We start from the raw sequence: 19,868 nt of genomic DNA on the forward strand, positions 1-19,868 counted from the left end.
CAGGTTAAAAAATACTGGCAAAAAAGTGTTCATCAGAGAAGAAATAACCAAGAGTGTTCAGTTCTCAAAAAGAAAAGGTAAGAAGATTCAGCAGAAAGTGCAGGAGGCTGAAGTCAAATCCCACATAAGGTCCTCAGTTAGTAGGAAAAGGTGTTAATGAACAAGAGAGGTTTAGCTCAGGCATAACCAGGCTCATTCTCCAAGTCAGCTCTGAGATTCTAATTTCAGGATAAAAATAAATAAATCTCTGCCGTCAATGGGCTCTCACATGAGGGTAGGCAGACAGTAAGAGATAACCTTTGCCTGAGAAGGAAAAAACCAACTCTAAGACAAAAAAAGATGACTAAGAAGATAAAGTTGCATTTTGGATTTTCTATAACAGTCTTAAGTCACATTTCCACTATCTCTACAAAGCAATCAGAAGATGTGCCTCCAGAGTTCGACACTGACGGATGAGAAAATCTAGGGGCCAGGCTTGGAGCTGCTCCAAAGAAATGCACTGTCTCCTTCCTTTACTTGCCCAGGGTTATGCATTTTCTTCCTGGTCTAGAACAGCGTTAGATGCTGCCCTAACAGGGCGTAACATAACCATAATCTGGGTTTAATGGTTTCCTCCTTCTTTCCAAAGAAAATTTACCAAAAACAGTCAAGAAGTCTTGCCATGGAGGTCATGGCTATAATTAACATTAAGGCTGGCACAAAGATGGCTTCAGATTCCAATTTTCAAAGGGAAAATGGGGCAGCCCATCTGTTCCAGCTGATATGCTCTCTCTGCCCCCAAACGATTACATGCCTGAACCTTAAACTAGCCAGTGGAGAGCAATCTGCAAGAAAAGGCAGGAGCTACAAAGCTTTTTGCCTCAACAAAACCTCCTAGCTTGGGATCTCGCTGTCATTCTTGGACTTGAAAATAAGTATTTAAGCAATATTGGGCTTTCAGCTTCCATTATGATAAACATCCTTTGTTCATTTATTCCACCTTTGTTGGATCACTGCCTTCACAAGTCTGACTTTAATTGATTTCTTTTAATTGGCCTCTGTAGGGTGTGAAAGTGCAAAAATTTCCCGCAGAGTAACAAAAGAGAGCGTGAGCTGGTCTGTCCCAGGAACACTTCAGAAGAGAGAGGGAGAGAGGGAGGTTGTGAGATGTTTGTAGTGGGAAATTTCCTTTAATTTAAAGACCCCAAAAGATAGATACACTTGCTTATCTCAATTAGTTAGGAAAAAATATCTTATCTCCATGTGACCCTCTTAATATAACTGTGGAAGTAGCTAGAATAGGGAAAGTTTTCTACACTGTAAAATGCACATACATACGAAATCGTAGCAAATTTTTTCTCATTCGTTCCTCCTATAAGAGTTCCCTTTTTTAACTCATCGATCCTGGCTTGAAAGTTATGCTCCTTCAGGGAAGAGACTGAGGAAAGAGTCTATGAAACTATTATCACTATATTTCTTCTGGGTTGGGATTCCTGAATCCCAGTTCCAGCCCAGCCAATTACCATTTATATGGCCTTGGACTTGTGAGGTTTATGGTCCTTATTTTAAAAAACAAAAAGACCAATGCCAACCTGAAAGATGGGGTGGCTAAGGGCCCATTCATTCATTCTTTCAATATGGGAATTATAATTCCACATGACAACTGCAATAAATGAATTTGCCTGGAATTCTGTGGTACAAAAAGACAGAGCAAATAATTGTGTCTGGAAGAGTTGAAATGCAGGCGAATTGGAACTTGAAAGATTCATCAAGTTGGCTGTGATGAGGGATCGATAGAGTAAAGGCAGGAAATGGCAAGAGCAGGTGAATTTAGAGAACATGACTTGTGCTCAAGTGGACAGATCCTCCCATGGTGGGGTGCAGGGGCCACTTGACGGCAGAGCCTCAAAGGAGGGGGGCCCAGATTACGTATCCTTGATTCAAACAAGAAAGTGCATTTAGAAGCACTTTCTAAACTGCTAAATCAATGTGGATGTCTGCTATTACTATTACTTCTCTACCTCTTTGGTCCCCTAATCTCTTTAAGTGCTGCTGAGAATGTCAAATTCTCCCCTCAAAATTTTACAAAGAGAAGTTTTGAAGTCTCCAGACCTGAGCTCAGACCTGGACTGGGCATATTTCCTACGTGTCATGTTACTGAACAGCAATTTCCCCATCTTTGAACTAGCCTTAATATCTACTCTGCAGACATGTTGTAGGCATTAGAGATAATTTCTCTCAAATGCCTGGCACATTATAGGTGGTCAATAAATAATAGGTATTAGTCATATTTTTATTAGGGATAATGCATCCGAAGTGCCAAGATCAATGCCTGGAGCAGAGGGGATGTCAATAAATCCCCTCACCTTCCTTTGGAGGTAAAAAGGGCATTTTCCTCTTTAGCATTATTTGAGAGGAGTTCAGAAATCTACTTCCCTCAACACTTCTCATCTGAAATTCCCACTCTCCATCACTCAGTGGGTTATGGAAAAACTTTTCCAAAATGGCCTCTCAGGCAAAATAATTCCATGATCTGAATGTGCACACACCCACACAGAGTCATACAGCATTTCTCAAATGACCATGGAACACGTTCCTCTGCAGAACCGAACTCAGTTGGGAAAAAGGCCAGTTAGGGCTTTCCGTGCAAAAGGCCCCTTCAGGCATCTTACTCAAGAAGGGATAAAAGCTAAACACATTATTATTAATGGCAGTAGCAGTGTAATGATATTTACAATCAAGTGTCATCTATAAGCTTGGACTGTTACATGCACCATCTCATTTAACTAATGATCATTAAGGTTTTATGTGAATAATAGCCACACTTACTTACCATGATTATAACACTTAGGATAAGCTGGGAACTCTTCCAAGCATGTACTCATTTAATTCTTGAGATAATCCTATGAATAGGTGCTATTATCATTCCCCCACTTTGAAGGTAAGGATGCACAAGAGTGTGAAGTGACTTGTCCAAGATCACAACACCTGAGTAGCTGAGCCGGAGGCAAACCCAGGCAATCTGGCTCCTGAGTCCATACTCTCGACCACTGAGTTATTTCTCCATCACTTCATGGACCCCTTGCTGGACATGGGGCACAGAAACAGAACAGACCTGGGTCAAGGAATAGAAAGATGCTCACGGAAACCACTCCGAATGCTCAGATCCTTCTTCTGAGACTCTTTTGAACAAGAAATGTCTGGGCCAAGCTAAGTCATGATGCCATTGGTCTGGATAGTTGGTTATTATACAGTAGTGTTCAGGACACTTGGTGAGCCAGTCTCACCTCCAGAGGGCCTTGGGTAATTCACAGGGAAGTGCTTATTATACCACCCTAAACAAAAGAACTTCCTCTCCCTGCCTGAGCTGAAGTCCCAGTCTGATACTGATCCTCTTGACTATGGTAATGGAACTAGGCTCAGCAGCAGCGGCTTGCCATATGGGCTCCCACAAGACTAGCAGCTTGATGCCAAAACCTTGACTTTATTAGACTAACCCCGCCTGGGAGCAGGACCCACCTGCTGCTCATTGCCCTATTTTAGCCACTTCTTTATTAAACCAACTCTAGGTCCAGTTCATTTACTGGTTTTAAGTTTGACCAATAAACCTATATGGCTCCTTCATTAGAAGCTGCAGAATCAGCCTCCTGTCTGGCTACAGTATTTTGGTCCACAGTATCCCCTCGGTGGAGCTGAAATCTTATGTGGGGTGTCATTGCCGCTGACAGCACCTGCAGATGGCTTTGTTTTTCCTCCGACAGGCACAAGTCAGACTGCTATAGCACAGAAGACTTTATTACTTTTCCTGTTAACTTGCTTGTCTTCTGAGGGAAGAGAGGATTTATGGGTGCTCAGGAGCCCCTGTGCTGGGAGAATCTTCCCACCATCACTCAGCAGGTGTGAACGCTCTGAAACCAACAAGACGCCAGCTCAGGTAACTGATGCTCAGCCCAGAGCCCTGGAAACTTTTGGTGAAATAGTTTACCTCATTAGGGTCCAGCCCAAGGATAAACTATCCCACAACCACAAAAAGGGATTATTAGAAAACCAGTGTAGAAGTATGAGGCAATGTTTTGATGCAAGACAATTAAAAATTGTCACATTCGGAATAGCCTATATGCTGAGTATGCAACTGTGCAAAAGTATTTATGCAAGTGGACCCTAATTAGTGAAGTGAAAGCCATTGTTGTGCTAGTGTGTTAGGAAAGGAGTTTCTTTTAATTATTGCACTTTTTAAAAAATTTTATCAATTGGACTAACATTGTATACAATTTTGAATATAAATTCCATGGTGGCTTTTGTAAACGAAGGAAGTTAGTAACCATTGATTATGAGTTGCAGAAGAAGAGACATACATACAATATTGCAATTAATCTTCACAACTAAAATTACAAGGTTCGTACTATTATCTGCTTCTCTTCTTTTCGAGCACCTGTGTTCATATGTTCACACATGTGAGGGAATGTTCATATGTGCAGAGGCATGAATACATAAGTGACATTCTTGGAATGCATGTGTATAGACAGATGGGATTATGCTTATGTATGTGCATGGATATATGTAGGTATGGATGTCCATGTAGATACATGCACACAGCATGAAAACATGTGTGTACATGCACATGTATGTGCACCCCAAGTAAATGAACTTTGGGGATATCAGAACCCAATCTAACCCCTCTTACTGGAACCTTCCTGAGCCAGGTCCTGGGAAAGAAGCTGGTCAGGAGTCCCAGACAGGAACCAAGAATAACATAAAGTAACTTGCTTAAGGTCTTACAGCTAGTAAATTACTACCATCAACCAGGTTATGGTTCCAACTCTCTGCTCACTCCCTAATAACAAGATCAAGAGCTTTGCCATGTATGTGACTTTGCAGTCCCCCTCGACTCTGGGTTTAGCTAGGTGACTTGTTTTGGCTGATGGTATATTAGCAGACAGGATGCAACCAGAGACTTGGAATGTGCTTTTGCAGTTAGGCTTGCCCTCTGGCACCTTTGCCATCACCAATCTAGTCTCCTGGTCCGAGGAGGAGGAGGAGAGATGCATGAAGTAGACCTACCCCAACTGAGACAGACAATCCTAGATCAGTCTGCCCTCTGCTATCCCACAGACACATAATTTGATGCTTACTGTGGATTCCACTAGATATTGTGGTTGGTTGTCATGCAGCATTATTGTGGTCATGGTTAAATGAAACAGGAAATAAGTCAGGATCCAAACCCAGTTCTCTCACTCAAAAGTCCAGTCTTTCTTCTGTGCCAACCTACCTCATAGTCTAAAATTTTCACTAAACTCACACTTGATATACAGGAAATTGGGCTAGGCAAAATAGAATATTGAATTTTCACTAAACTCACACTTGATATACAGGAAATTGGGCTAGGCAAAATAGAATATTGAAAAAGTTAAATTTTGTCATACTTTCTCTTCCCACCATGGCTTCGAACTCTTTTTTTTATTTCTCTTCCCTTGCCACCCCCGCCCCCCCCCCCCCCCCATTATCTGCTCTCTGTGTCCATTCGCTGTGTGTTCTTCTGCATCTGCCTGCATACTTGTCAGCAGCACTGGGAAATCTATGTCTCTTTTTGTTGCATCATCTTGCTGTGTCAGGTCTCTCTGTGTGCAGCACCACTCCTTGGGCAGGATGTGCTTTTCTCTCGCAGGATGGCTCTCCTTGTGGGGTGCACTCCTTCGTGGGGCTCCCCTATGTGGGGGACACTGCATGGCACAGCACTCCTTGTGTGCAACAGCACTGTGCATGGACCAGCTCACCACATGGGTCAGGGGTCCCTAGTACTTAACCCTAGACCTCCCATATGGTAGGCGGATGCTCTATCAGTTGAGCCACATCTGCTTCCTGGCTTCAAACTCTTAATATTTTATGCCAGCATGGATATCCATAGCCCACTCCAAAAGTGGTCTGGTTTGTGCCATGCAAATGTCAACGAAGTCTGTTAAACCTATTCCAATACAAGGAATTGCCTTGGTCTACTAAAATTGGGCTAGACTCTATTGAGAATAAACTTTACACAGTGATGTCTGTTATTAGATAAACTTACATAAACTTTGCATAAGCATAGAGAAAAGTATAGAAGGATACATACCAAACTGCTTACATTGGTTACATCAGAGGGGGCAGGGGAGCAAAGTTGTGGGCAAAAGATTATCAACATTTACTTTACACATCTTTATATTATTTCATTTGTTTCATTTGTACATTTTCAGTCATTATTTCTTTGAATTTTTTTTTCTTCTTTCTCTCTTTCCTCTCCTTCTGTTACTCCTATTACACATATGTTGGTGTAGTTTATAGTCTCTCCCATTTCTCGGAGAAGATGTTTCTTTTTTCTTTCTTTTTTCTTGCTGTTCTTCAATTTACATACTCTCTGAGAATCTATTTTCAGGTTTGCTAATTGTTTCTTCTGCCATTTCAAATCTACTGTTAAGCCCCTCTCATGAATTTTTTAAATTTCAGTTATTATACTTTTCAACTCCAGAATTTCCATTTGGTTCTTTTCTCTTATATATAATTTCTATCTTTTTTTAATGTGATATTGTCATCATGCCTTCTGTTGCTTCTTTAATCATGCTCTTTTTTTTTAGTTCTGTGAACATATTTTCAATAGATATTTTGAAATCTCTTGCTGTTAAATCCAATATCTGGTTGCCTTTACAGGCAATTTGTGTTGCCTGTTTTTTTTTCCAGTACATGGACCATACTTTCCTGTTTCTTTGCATGGCTTATACTTTTTTATTAGAAATGGAACATCATAATTATATATTGTAGCAACTCTAGGTACAGATCCCCTCCCCATCCTGGGCTTGTTATTGTTACTTGCTTGTTTATTTGTTTAGTGACTGGCTAGGTTATTTTAGTTATGTTAGCCTCTGATGATGCTCCTCAGGGAGGGACAGCCTTGGATAAGCCCAGGGCACCAGGGTATGACAGTGGTATTCTTTTTCCCTTGTTCCCTAGCCTCACCCAGCTGTTAAACTCCACTAATTATCTGTTGATTGCTCCATTGTTTTCAATAGTGCCCTAGGGCCTAAACTGCTCTACAAACTAATCCAAACAAATTATGGCTCCTTTGAAGGAATAGTTTCTGGAGCCCACCTTTGATATTTGCTTTGACCTCAGGAAGGCTTCTCCCGGTTGTCTTGCTCCCCAGTTCTCTCCCTAGCAGGCCCACTGTCCAGGCTGTATCTTCTTTAAATCCATGAATGGCCCCCGATCGCCTTTTACCACAACCTCCACTGTGCTTTAGAGTGCCCTTAGGCTTGACCTTCTCCCGCTCCATTGCAAATGAAGTCAGTTACTTTGGGAAGAAATTAAGAGCTAACTATTCTTACCCTGCTTCTACCCTCTGGCAAAATCTCTGGGCCAGGGCTCTGGAGCTGGGGGAGGGGACAATGGCAAGCCTCTGTCTGTGTGGCACCACCACTTTAGGAACTGAGGGCTTGGTGGTTTGGGGAAGGGGCACAGCAGCCTGAGGTCCTCAAAGCTCACTTCTCAAGGCATGGAACCACCACCTCACAAACCATGGCAAGGGCGAGAAGGTCTCCATGCCCAAAGTAGAGTCTCCGTTCCATGAGTGGGGGTTGGCAGAAGAAGGGAGCCCCACCTCTTGACCAAACTCACCTGGGCCTTAGCCTCAGCAACTGGTAACTGGCGACAGAAAGAGAAACACTGACTTCCTGCTCCTCCCAAGAAGAAAGCCCTCTCTCTGGAAGCTGGGAGCAGAGAGAGCCCTGTGTTCTTGGCTGCAGCATTCTGGTGTGGACTCTCTGCAACCTGAATCAGGAGAGGGGAGGAGGTTAGCAGTCTTGGTTCAAATACCATAGCTGCTCACCTTTCTTACCTAATTTTTGTAGATTTTCTTGAACAGATATTTTTTCACTTGCTGTTTGCCTTTAGGACCATTTCCAAAGGCATTAAATGGCTGTTGTTTTTTTAAATCATTTTCGGCAGAGTTCCTCATGCTATCATGACAGTTGATCTCCAATCAACTGATCTGATGTAACTTCTGTAATCAAAGAAAATGAAGTGAAAAGTAAAAGATCTAGAAAATTTCTTTTTTTTTAAATTAGACAAGTTGTAGGTTTACAGAAAAATCATGCATACAAAACAGAGTTCCCATATACCACCCTATTATTATACATTTGTTATAATTCATGAAAAGAACATTTTTATAATTGTACCCCTAACTATAGTCCCTCATTTACCATAGATTTCCCTGTTTGTGTTATACAGTTCTATGTGATTTGTTTTTCGTTTTCTAGTAATGATGTGGGCTATGGGTGGAAGGCTCTTTGTCTCTTCAGAGATAACCTAAGCTGAAGGCTGTGGGTGTGGAACGGTAAGAGGCTGCAGTCCTGCCCTTAGGGACAATAGCAACAAGCTCCAGTCCCAGGAAACAGTTTAACAATGCAAGAGCTATAAACTTTAAGTATTTAGGGGAAATGCAAAAAGTAAATATGCTAAAAGCTTATCTAGAATATCTGGAGTCCATACTAAAAGTTTACCTAAGATGTGAAAGATATATATGCTAATTGAAGCCTATTGAGAACTGAAACAAAGGGACCATTTGGCCTTTCCTCTCTGTATAAAAGACCTTTAAAAATCTTGTTCGGGGCTCGGGATTCAAACAGAAGTTCCCGAGTCCCGCCGGCTGTCAATAAACCATTTTTCCTTCTCAAAATCATTCCTGAGTCCTGGCCTCTCTATACTCAAATAATTGAACTTCTCTCAAATTCTACAACAGTAACATACATACAACCTAAAATTTCCCCCTTTTAACCACATTAAAATACATATTTCAGTGCTATTAATTACATTCACAATGTTGTGCTACCATCGTTGTAGCATCCATTACCAAAACTTCTCCATCCTGCTCATTTCTAGATGTTGAAACTGAGGTTACAAGTGAGTGGCGCAAGGTAAATTTAGTAGCAGGGCTTAAACCCACACATTTTTATATTCAATCCCAAGTTCTCTTCCATACCTTAACCATGACTATCTGCTGCCCCGCTCAGCTTCTTCTGGCATCTGATTCCCTCTCCAGTACTAGCAACACTTCTTCTACTGCCTCTTACTCCTGGGGAGCAACAGCAATTTAATAAAGCTCAACATTACCATTCCATATAAAATGGTTACCAATCTTACCTGTACCCAGTAGGTGTCAGGGCATTAAAATTAATCGATTTCTGTCTTGATTGTTCACAAGAAAATTTGTATTGCCCTGGATAAAGGCACATGTGATCATTATAAAAAAATGTCTGCACAGGCTGAAATGCAAATGCAAATTAAAGCTACAACATAGTATCTTTACACTCCCCATTATAATAACTGAGATACAAAAGAGAAGCAATACCAAGTGTCAGTAAAGATATAGAGCAACTAGAACAACTATTGAGTGTAATTTGGTACAACCACCTTGGAAAACTCTTCAGTAGTTTCTATTAAAGCTGAGCATATGGTAATTCTAAAAGTGAAGATTTCCACCCAGAAATATATTGCCCACTGAATGTATCCAGATGCTCTCCAGAAGGCTTATACAAGAACGTCCACAGCAGCACCATTTGTAACAAACAAAAATTAGAAGTGATCCAACACCCATGACTGTAGACTCAGTTCCCCTGGACACAGTTCTGGTGCCCAAGGAATTTATTAGGGAGCTCTTGGGGTCACCACTTTTGGGGAGGAAGAGAATACAGCAGGATTGGGCAAAGAGAAGTTGGGCTGTGATGCAGTCAGACAAGGCCTTGGCTGATCCCACAGGGAACTCTAAAGATGGACAACCCTCCAGAGGTATCCTGAGTTGAGGCATGAGGGCCAGGCCTTCATACCCCTGCACGGCACCAATCACTAGATGTAGGCTGCTTCAGGAAAGGAGCATGGCCTTGGGTGAGGCAGCTCTCCCGAGTCAAGGCAGCAAGGGAATTTTTCCTTCAGTCATGAAAAAGTATCTGGGTGGTTCAGAAGAGTAGAATAGATAAGGTAAGATGAAGTATATTCACCCAATAAATAAATTGAGGTACAATCACCCAAGGGAATAAAATACAGTAATGAGAATGAGCAAATCAACAAGTACACATACTGATGAGGGGATAAAACCAGATACAAAGGAGTACATAAGATGTCTTAGTTTAATCAAGCTGCTATAACAAATACCACACAATAGGTTGGCTGAAACAATGGGGATTTTTTGTCTTACAGGTTTGGAGTCTGGCTTCCTCCTGGGTTAGTAGCTTTCTGCCAGGCTAGCACTCCTTGGGGTTCCTTGGCTTTCTTGTCACATGGAAATGTCTTCTTTCTCTTCCAAGTTCCTGCTAACTTTCAGTTTCTCGTTCCTCCTTGCTGCCTCTGGGTTCCAGTTTCTTTCTCTTTATAAGACCTCCAGTAATCCAGATTAGGACCCAACCTCAATCAGTTGGGCCACACCTTAACTAAAAATAACGTCTTCAAGAGATCCTATCTACAGTTATTTCACACCCACAAGAGTGTTGATTAAGGTTATGTCTAAATTGGAGTACATAATTCAATCTGTCACTTATGGTGTGATTTCATATATATAAAGTTCAAAACAGATAGATAACTGTTTGGATAGCAGTTACTTTGGTAAGGGGGTTGGAAGTGGGAAGGACCACATGAGGAGCTCCATCTTGATCTGGGCTCAGGATACCCAGGTGTGACCACTTGTACAAGGTTACTGAGCTGCACATGTATGATTTGTGCACTTTCTTGAATGCACCTTTAAAAAATATAAAAATAAGATTAAAAAAAGGAGAATTAGAAGGGCCATGATGACTCTTCATCTCATCCTTTTTCTTTTGTTACCTCTCTTCCAAGCTTTGGCATGCCCTTAGGCCCAGGAAGGCTCAGAAGAGATGTGGCTAGTGCAGTTTTAGAGGCAGATTAAGAGAGCTCAGTAAAGAGGATCTTCATGCTACCCAGCTTATCCACCCTAGTTCAACAAGGTAGCTCCCATTAAGGAGATATTTTATTTATTTATGTGGGCCCTTAATACTGATGACTATGCTTAGAGCCTTTTGCACTAGAAATTTCAACTTGGCCTAGTGTTGCAGGGTGCCTAAGAGTTACCTCCTAAGAGCCTCCATGTTGTTCAAATGTGGCCTCTCTCTAAGCCAAACTCAACATATAAATGCATTACCTTCCCCCCACCATGGGACATGATTCCTGGGGATGAGCCTCCCTGGTACCAAGGTATTACTACCAAGCACTGGTTGGTGATGCAACTGGAAAAAGACCTGGGGAAATGGTAAAGACAAATGAGTTTATATGGCTAAGAGGCTTCAAAATGAGTCAGGAGGTCAACAGAGGGGTCACATTTATGCACATCTCAGCAGAATCTCATAGACTGCCAAGGTAGATACTACTCCAGGTAGTGGTTCTCCTGAGGGCTAAGGAGAAACCCAGGTCTTATGGTCATGGCAGATGGCTCTGGAGTTTTGTGCCTTGCCAGTAAGCCCTACTTTGGAATTTGTGCTCCTGAGTGTGACAGAGTTGACTCAGATGTGACTTCTCTACACATGCCTCTTCTATCACTTTTACTGAACCTGTGGTTGGCACTGGGATTGATGTATGCCCAGGAGACTTGAATCTCTGGACTGGCCATGTGCCAGCTAGGCTCTGAGCCTCAGCAGAGTTGCACCACCTACTCTCCTGTTCACTGGACTTACCCAGGTCAGCTGATGGGGAGGTAAGGATGTACAACCACCACACCAAGGAAACAAGAGAGTCTACAACTGCAGGCAGGAGAGTCCCACCCCTCAGCCATGTGGGGTCTAAGTCCCCTCTCAAGAGGTAAAGTGGGTGTCACCATCCCAGGGTCCTCAGGATTGGGGAATAAAATACAGACTAGAGTGGACTTATTGGTATTCTATTATAGAATTATTGTGACTCTAGCAATGGAAAAAATTATATCATTGATGTGAAGACAGTGGCCACTGGAGGTGCTAAAGGTAGGGAGAGGGAAAAAGAGGTGTAATATGGGGGCATTTTCAGGACTTGAAGTTGTCTTGAATGCTATTGCTGAGACAGATGCAGGACATTATATATCCTGCCATAACCCACTGAATGGACTGGGAGAGAGTATAAACTACAATGTAAACTATAATCCATGCTGTGTAGCAGTGCTCCAAAATGTATTCATCAAATGCAATGAATTGTCCACACTAATGAAAGAAATTGTTGGTATTGGAAAAGTAGGTGGTGTGGGGATTGGGGCATATGGGACTCTCCTTGATTTTTTAAAAAAATTTATTTCTCTCCCCTTCCCTGCTACGCACCCCCCCCCCCCCCGAGCTGTCTGTTCTCTGTTTCCATTCACTGTGTGTTCCTCTGTGTCTGCTTGTATTCTTGTCAGTGGCACCCAGAATCTGTGTCTCGTTTTGTTGCGTCATCTTGCTGCATCAGTTCTCTGTATGCACGATGCCATTCCTGGGCAGGCTGCACTTTTTTCACACTGGGCAGCTCTCCTTATGGGGTGCACTCCTTATGCGTGGGGCTCCCCTCTACGGGGGACACCCTTGCGTGGCACGGCACTCCTTGCACGCATCAGCACTACACGTGGACCAGCTCATCACATGGGTCAGGAGGCCCAGGGTTTGAACCTTGGACCTCCCATGTGGTAGGCAGATGCCCTATCCTTTGGGCCAAATCTATTTCCCTCCTTGATTTTTTAATGTAACACTTTGTGATCTATGTATCTTTTAAAAATAAATTAAAAATATACTTAAAAAAATAATAATATACCCAGATGGTAGAAGTATTTAAGGAAGTACAATTTTCCAATTTGGGAATTTGTAGACTAACCCTCTCCCAATTTCATTTAAATGATTTTTTTGACCCACCCCTCTCTTTTGCCCTTATACTGTTCAAAGTGCCAGTTGAGTTCTGTGTTACTAGTATACTCACAGTAACCACAAAAGTGTCACCATGCAGCCTACAAACACATTTCACACACTGTACCCACCAACCATAGCTCATGCAAATGCAAAAAAAAAAAAAAAAACACACAAAAAAACACATTTATATCTTGAGAATGAGCTTAAAATAACAAATACCAAAGTTGTATGAGCCTCCGTATGTTGCATTTCTATCACCATGTCCAATTACTCTTCACACCAAAGGTAAAATATAAATAAATAAATGAGATTCAGTGGCAGATTGCTTACAGTTGAGAACTTCGTTTTTAGTAGAAAAGCGAGTAGGGAATTGGTAATTCCCTTCTCTGCTAGGAGGAAAGTTGAAATTAAAGGTGGCTTTAAATAAGTGTTCCTTCCTGATTGTTTTCACTTTCCTTGTGGTAATAATTATTCTTAGCTAATATGTTGGTTTTTAAGGCAGGTAATTAGTGCTTCCAAAACTCTAATTGAATTTCCTGAAAGCAAAGGCCTGCATTCTACATGGCAGGTCCCAATTATTTGACCAAGAACTGAATCTCAACCACAGGAGGCAAGCATTCCACTCTATTGGCACTCTCAGGCCACACCTCAGGAGAGGTGCCCAGTTCACAGGAAAATGGTTTCAAGGGATCATTGACAAATAGCTACACATTCAGGGGCAGAAGATCAAGCCTGGGGGCAGATCTGAAAATCATGTTCTAAAACTAATTCATGAAGGAAATGGAAACATTTAGTCTGGGTAAGTGCAGGGGATTTCAATCCCAAATTCTGTATTTTATATCAAATGATCTTTGAAGGGCATAGTTACTTCTCCTGAAAAAAAAAAAGGGAGGGGGGACATCCTTCGCCAAGGAGATACCTGCCCCAGTCCAGTCATTTGCCTTGCCTCCAAGAAAAGGAAAGGAAAAGAGCTAATCTCATCACGATTTGTTCTCAAGACCTTTCCTACCCCTACACCCTAGAATTATGTAGTATTTTCAAGAAGCTCCCTAGAGGGTTGATTCTCTGTCTCTTTTCACTCTTTTAGTCTATTGCTTTCCCAGCTTAGTTTACCTGGAAGTAGACCTGAGAGAAAGCTTATGGGAGAGTAGTTTATCTGGGAGAGTGACTCCAGGGAGCAGAAATGCAGAACAGGAAGAGTGAGAAGGGAAGGGAAGAAAGGCAAGCCAACTCAAGGATGCATTTGTACTACCTAATTGACCCCCCACTGTGATGACTGGCTCTTGATCCCATAGGCTCCCATAGAAGAGAAGACCTGTCTTTGAATCTTCTACCCAGTGGAACAGAAAGGGGGAAGCATTTATCCACCAGCCCTTGCCTGCTATTGATCAAGGGTTGCTCCCACGGGGCATTAACTGCCCCCTACTCTGGGGTTGTGCTTTGGTGATTGCTGAGCAGTTCCCTGGGCAGGCCCCGCTGTGGTGTCAAAGAAGCCCCAAGGTAGAAAGCAAGAGGTTCACAGCACAGGCCCAGGCAAAGGTGTTGTCAGGTCACCCTCGGAAGATTGTCAAAGCCTGTGTGGATTGATTGCCGCAGCAGCAGCTGAAGTAAGAGTGAGGCTGAAAGGATTTGAAGTGGTGCAGATCCATCAGAAGAGAAACAATCAGGGTAGGGGGTGGGTAGAGACTGTTCTGGAATCCACAGTCATTCCTTGGGGGACTGGGAGGATAGTCGTAAAGCCCTAATTCTGACCTGGGGATCTCCCATTTCCTTCTCTAGAATCTTCTCCAGATACTGTTCTGTGTCAATTTAAATCCATTTGAAACTCTTCATGCATCCTCAGGTCTCCCTTTGACCTGTTGGAATGATACAATGCTGACCCAAGTCCATGGTCTAAGAGTTGGCATCATTTCAGCTTCCCCCTGTTGGAGGAGTGGAGATCTCTGACACACTCTCCTGTATTCCTAGAATTTATCATTATGGCCTCTTTCTTGCTTCTACATGTACCACCTGCTATCCCCTTCTGACCTGGCCTGGCTCCAGGTCCTAGCCTCCCCCTCACCTTCTGTGCTCTTCTGTCTTGATCATCTGATTCATCCTTGATCTTTGCTTTATCCTCTTTCCTTTAGGCTAGGCTTCCCTGGGAAAAATCCTCTATGCAGTGTAAATTAGATCTGAGGACTCAATGCAAAAACAATATTGATTTTTAAGCACAATTATGGAAATTGTGGATAGTCTATTATTTTGCTTGCTGAAATTCCTTTAAAGAATTTCTTTAATGTGAGGCAGAATGAAAAAAAGTAAGAATATAAAGATCAAGTCATGAGCTGCAATGCTAAAGCATTCACTGGTGTCACAGGCATTACATTCAGACTCAATGAGACCTGAATACCAGAATTTTGGAAGAGATGTAATTTCTGCAAAACTTCACCCAGACTTCCCACATCTCTTTTCCATGTAAGAGATTCCAAGTTCCTTCAATTATTCTCTATATGACACATGGCCTACATTTCAACTTTTCTTGTACATTTCTAAGTTTCAATATAAGCTGGTCAAATTTAAAGTAACAGCCCATGTTTTCTCTCAGCTGTAATATAGGATTTCCAACCCCATTAAGCATTTCACCTGGTTATTTCTGGAAGGCCTCAAGGGGCATTCCACATATTTCCTCAGGTTCTTCTGCCTGTTTTTGTTCTTCACATTGATGTTTGGAACCCTCACAAAGCCACATGAAGGTGGTATTTCCCTGTTGTCCTCACTGCTAAGGCATCCCTCACGAAGGTGGCTCCATCCATCAACTTGCCTGTAGCCTCCTCTCCCGTAGCACTCCAGGGCAAGTCCAGGGAGCTGGTCCAGTGACTGGTCTCTGAGACTTCATTGTCTGCCCCACCCTTCTTTTCCACAGGCATTGTTCTCACATCCGGTTTCTGTTCTTCCCCAGCCAAGAAGAATTCTGCTGTGCAAACTAATGCCTAGAAGATGCATTGCATGTAGCCAGGACTCACACTCAGGTACTGTACTGACTGCCCCTCCCTCATCCGTCTTGTATGGTCTCCTTTCTCTGCATTCTCATCTTGAGAGGTGGAACATTCTGGAAATGTCACGGTTCCTTCAGGCAAAACTTAGTATACCCTGGTTCTTCCACTACACTTGCTGGTAATATTTCTACGTATTTGGCTTCAGGGAGAATTATTTGTACTAAACGGATGAAACATGAAACACATTTTCTTAGAACCTGCAGGTTCAAGAAAGTGCAAAGAGGGGAAGGTAACTAACATTTATGCACATCCAGTGAGGAAAAGGAGGCTCAGAGAGGTCCCTTGCTTACTCATCTACCTATCAAATAAATAAAAGAACAAGAATTTGAACCTGTGACTTTCTTAAGGCAAAACCCATTCTCTCTCTGCCATAGTAAGCCGCTTCCTGGTCCCTCTGATTACCCTCTTTCATAGCTTCCACTGATGTGGCTAAATGAAGTTTCCTGATATTTCATTGGTATCTCAGTTAAGAACTGAATATAAAAACAGAACTTCATTTTCTCTGTGGATTATGCATTTTTCTTTTCCTTTTGTTAGCCCAGAGCCCAAATTCCCCTCCCTACCACACTTAAGAGATCACCTGCTGCTTTCTCTCTCTGAGGAAGCCACTGATAAGGACTAAGCAAAATACATCCTGTAGGTGTATTTTATTGGGTTTGTCAAGTGTCTCAAAATGAAACATAGCTAACATCCTACCAAACTCAAACACAGGAAATTCTATTTCTGTGTTTTGCTTTGTCTGTATTCCCCAAGGGATATTGTTTTTACCATAGAAAGTCAAAACGTGGAGGGAGCTTTAGGCCATTTTCTACCATTTAAAAAAAACATTTTAAAGATGAGGAAATTGAGGTTAAGCAACCAGCCAAGATCTCACAGCCTCTCCCTAGACCAGACAACAAACTTGAGCAGAACCATGAACCTCCAGGTTCCCAAACTGAGCTTCTCCTAGTTACTTGACTGCCTTTAGGTGGAGCTGCTTTGAGGAAAAGATTTGCTTCCATGAGCTCAGTCAGGGCAATGGCTACCTACTTTTAAATAGAGTTAGAGTCAGGAGCTGCCTCTCATATGTGGAATACGTCCGTTTTTTATAGACACATTATGAATAGAAAAACCAACCACCACTCACTTAATATTTATAACACTTTATCTTCACAAATTCCCAGGTACAATGATTTGTTTGGTTTTTGGTTTTTGGGTTTTCAGGTTTTTTTGCATATATGAAATTACCCAGCAACAGTAAATGGTGAAGCACTGGTTAAATAAGTATGGATGAAATACCAACTGTCCACTAGGATGGTGTTTAGTTTTTCCACATTGGCATTTAATAAATACTTGCTAAATCTGAAGGTGGACAGTTTCCCCAAAGTAGATTCAGAAATTCCCTCTTCCTTGGGCCCAAGCATATTACAAACTGTTGAAGAAATCCCCGGCTCTCTTATGACTTCTAGAATCATCTCCATCTTCAGATGCATCCTTAAGAATAGAGGGGAAATATTCAGCATTTCGCAAAAGCTGCCTCATTCCTTTTGACAGACTGAGAGTGAGAGTTAACCAACCGTGAAGTATAAGCCTGTTTACATCTTCCAGGTAACTTCTGCCCTCTAGTGTTGTTATAGGAATAAAGTAAAAAGTGCATCTGGGAGACTGTAAATCCAATTTCATATTTTCAGTTAATGATATGCCTCAGCAGCCTTGGTAGGTAGCTAGAAAAACACCATTCCGAGAGGACACTGCACTGGGGTTGACCAGATGTCGCTCCCAAAGCTGTTAGTCAGCTGGTTCACATCAGTACTTCCATACTTGTTAAAATACTGCAATGCTTCCATGCTTCCATGCCAGTTGGCAAAAGGTCACTCCTCTAAGCCCCTGAGTACCTCCACACCACCCCAGAACCAGACACCTCCCCAAGAACCCCCAGACTTCTCCACTAACCAGCGTTTGGTCAGTGCTTGTATCAACTCAGTGATTAAATATTTTAAATATACACTTTAATTGCTCCCCAACACTCAACTAGTGTGTTCATGCATCTGTTTATTGACACTTGTTATGTACCAAATATGTCAGTCACAATGCATAGGAAAATAGTGTTCTATTAGGCCAAAGTCTTGTGGAACCCTCTGCACATAAGATGGCATATAATTTGCTTAATATTGGCCTAGGGGCCTGGAAATGTCTGCAGACAATGACTAATATACACCCAACTTTTACTGGGAGGAAGTACAGTGGCGTGATTATTGTCAATCAAATGTCGAGTGATGTGGGCTCAGACCTTAGCTCCACTTCTTAATAGCTGTCTGACCTTTGGCAAGTTATTTTGCCTTTCCTCATTTTCATTTCCCCATTTCTAAAGGGATAAAAATAATACTTATGTCATTAGGTTAAGGATTAAAGGAGATAGTCTTTACAAGTCTTCAGCACAGTCTCCCACACATAGTAGATTTTCAGTGTTTGCTAATATCTGGATCACAAAGTATTAAAAATTTTTAACCAATCACCTAAGTGAGCGTTTCTACCACTTTAATATACTAAAGAACAAAAAAATGTAGGTCAATCAGAGCAATTCCACTTTGCAGGGAAAAGTCAGATGGCAAAACATTTAAAGAGGGAAACCAGAGCATGAAATATATGAAGAGAAGCCAAATGACTTTGGTCATTTCACACTTAGAGCTTTAGTTTAATTTTTCAGTAGATGCGTTGACTTTACATGTTATTATTTACAGACATCTTTTTCCACCAGCTGTGTGCAAGCACATTTCATCAACAGCAATGTTACTATATAACACCTTCTCTACCTATAAAATATTCTTTACAGATCTTAGAGTGCTTCACAGGACCACAAACAGATACCCAGAGAGACTGTGCTACCCTTGTTTGCAAGTGCCACCGTTCCAGGAATATACTGCTGCTGCAGATGTATCTACTCAATAGCTCGTGTTCGAAAAGCAAGAAGAAGGGTTCCATCTGGTCCAAGGACTGAGGTAGCCATTTATGTAGCACGTGCTGTAAGAACGTAGCACAACCATTCACCAAATATTCACAGAAGACCAAGAATAGTCACCTACATCCGGAAATTTTTTACCTCTCCCCTAAGATCGCACCTCAGTAGATCTACCTCCTGACCAGAGAGAATGGACCGTCTCAATCTCCCAACATTGCTCATTGAAGCCCGGAAGTTTAGCTTAGACTTTCCAAGTTAACTTTACTACTTCAAAAAGGAAGATGAAGAAAAAAAAAAAAGATTCACAAGCATGAATCAATATCGGAGAATGAAACCCAAGGTGCCCAGATTAGGCATTTTCATGTCTGACCCACTTAAAATAGCAAAACTGGCAAATCTGGCAAATACTGGGTAAATAGTTCACATTCTAAATAATACTATAATTTCAATATGTAAGAATCCTTTAGATTTTATCCCTTCTGTGAAAATAGCCTGAATCAAAACTGACTCATTCATGGCATGTAAACAATAGAATAGTTTTCACATCTGTGCGCTGTAGGGTTTGTTTGTTTTCTACTTTTTATATGACACACATGTACATAGCTCTTGACTCTGACAGTGTTCAGTTTTACCTGAACTCTGATCTTGGAAAGCGGCACAGATTGAGAAATCCCCCACTGGTTTTTTACTATCCAAGACAGCCTTAACATCTCCTTAACTTGACTAAACTTTAGACAGGTTTCTTCCTGACCTTTAACACTCTGGCTCTTACAGAATCCAGTCAGAACTTGATCTACCTGGCCTCGACAGTAAATTCAGGCAGTAACATCGGTAATGGACTCACCCTCCAGACTCTTCCGTTAACTCCTCCCAGTCCTACAAAACTCTCCTGCCCTCTGCTTCAGGAGAGTTGGACTCTCTCTCCCTATTGTGATAGTCCTGGTCAATCTCCCTCACTATCACATAAGGCTTCAAGTTTCTTTTCTCTATTGCCTCTAGCATTGAATAAAGTCATCCTTGCCTGTATCACATTGCCTGCTGTAA

The 19,868-nt window shown here is 41.9% G+C and overlaps 1 long non-coding RNA gene across 1 annotated transcript; it reads left to right on the forward strand.

Annotated features, from left to right (window-relative positions):
• The first annotated feature begins 3,586 nt into the window (after nucleotides 1-3,586).
• Nucleotides 3,587-19,851, forward strand: LOC131278051 (uncharacterized). The gene is made up of 3 exons (XR_009185183.1): nucleotides 3,587-3,913; nucleotides 15,790-15,859; nucleotides 18,699-19,851. It is a non-coding gene; the product is annotated as an uncharacterized lncRNA (long non-coding RNA).
• The last annotated feature ends 17 nt before the right edge of the window (nucleotides 19,852-19,868 follow it).

Source organism: Dasypus novemcinctus, chromosome 3, assembly GCF_030445035.2.
Source record: "Dasypus novemcinctus isolate mDasNov1 chromosome 3, mDasNov1.1.hap2, whole genome shotgun sequence".
Classification (NCBI taxonomy): domain Eukaryota; kingdom Metazoa; phylum Chordata; class Mammalia; order Cingulata; family Dasypodidae; genus Dasypus; species Dasypus novemcinctus.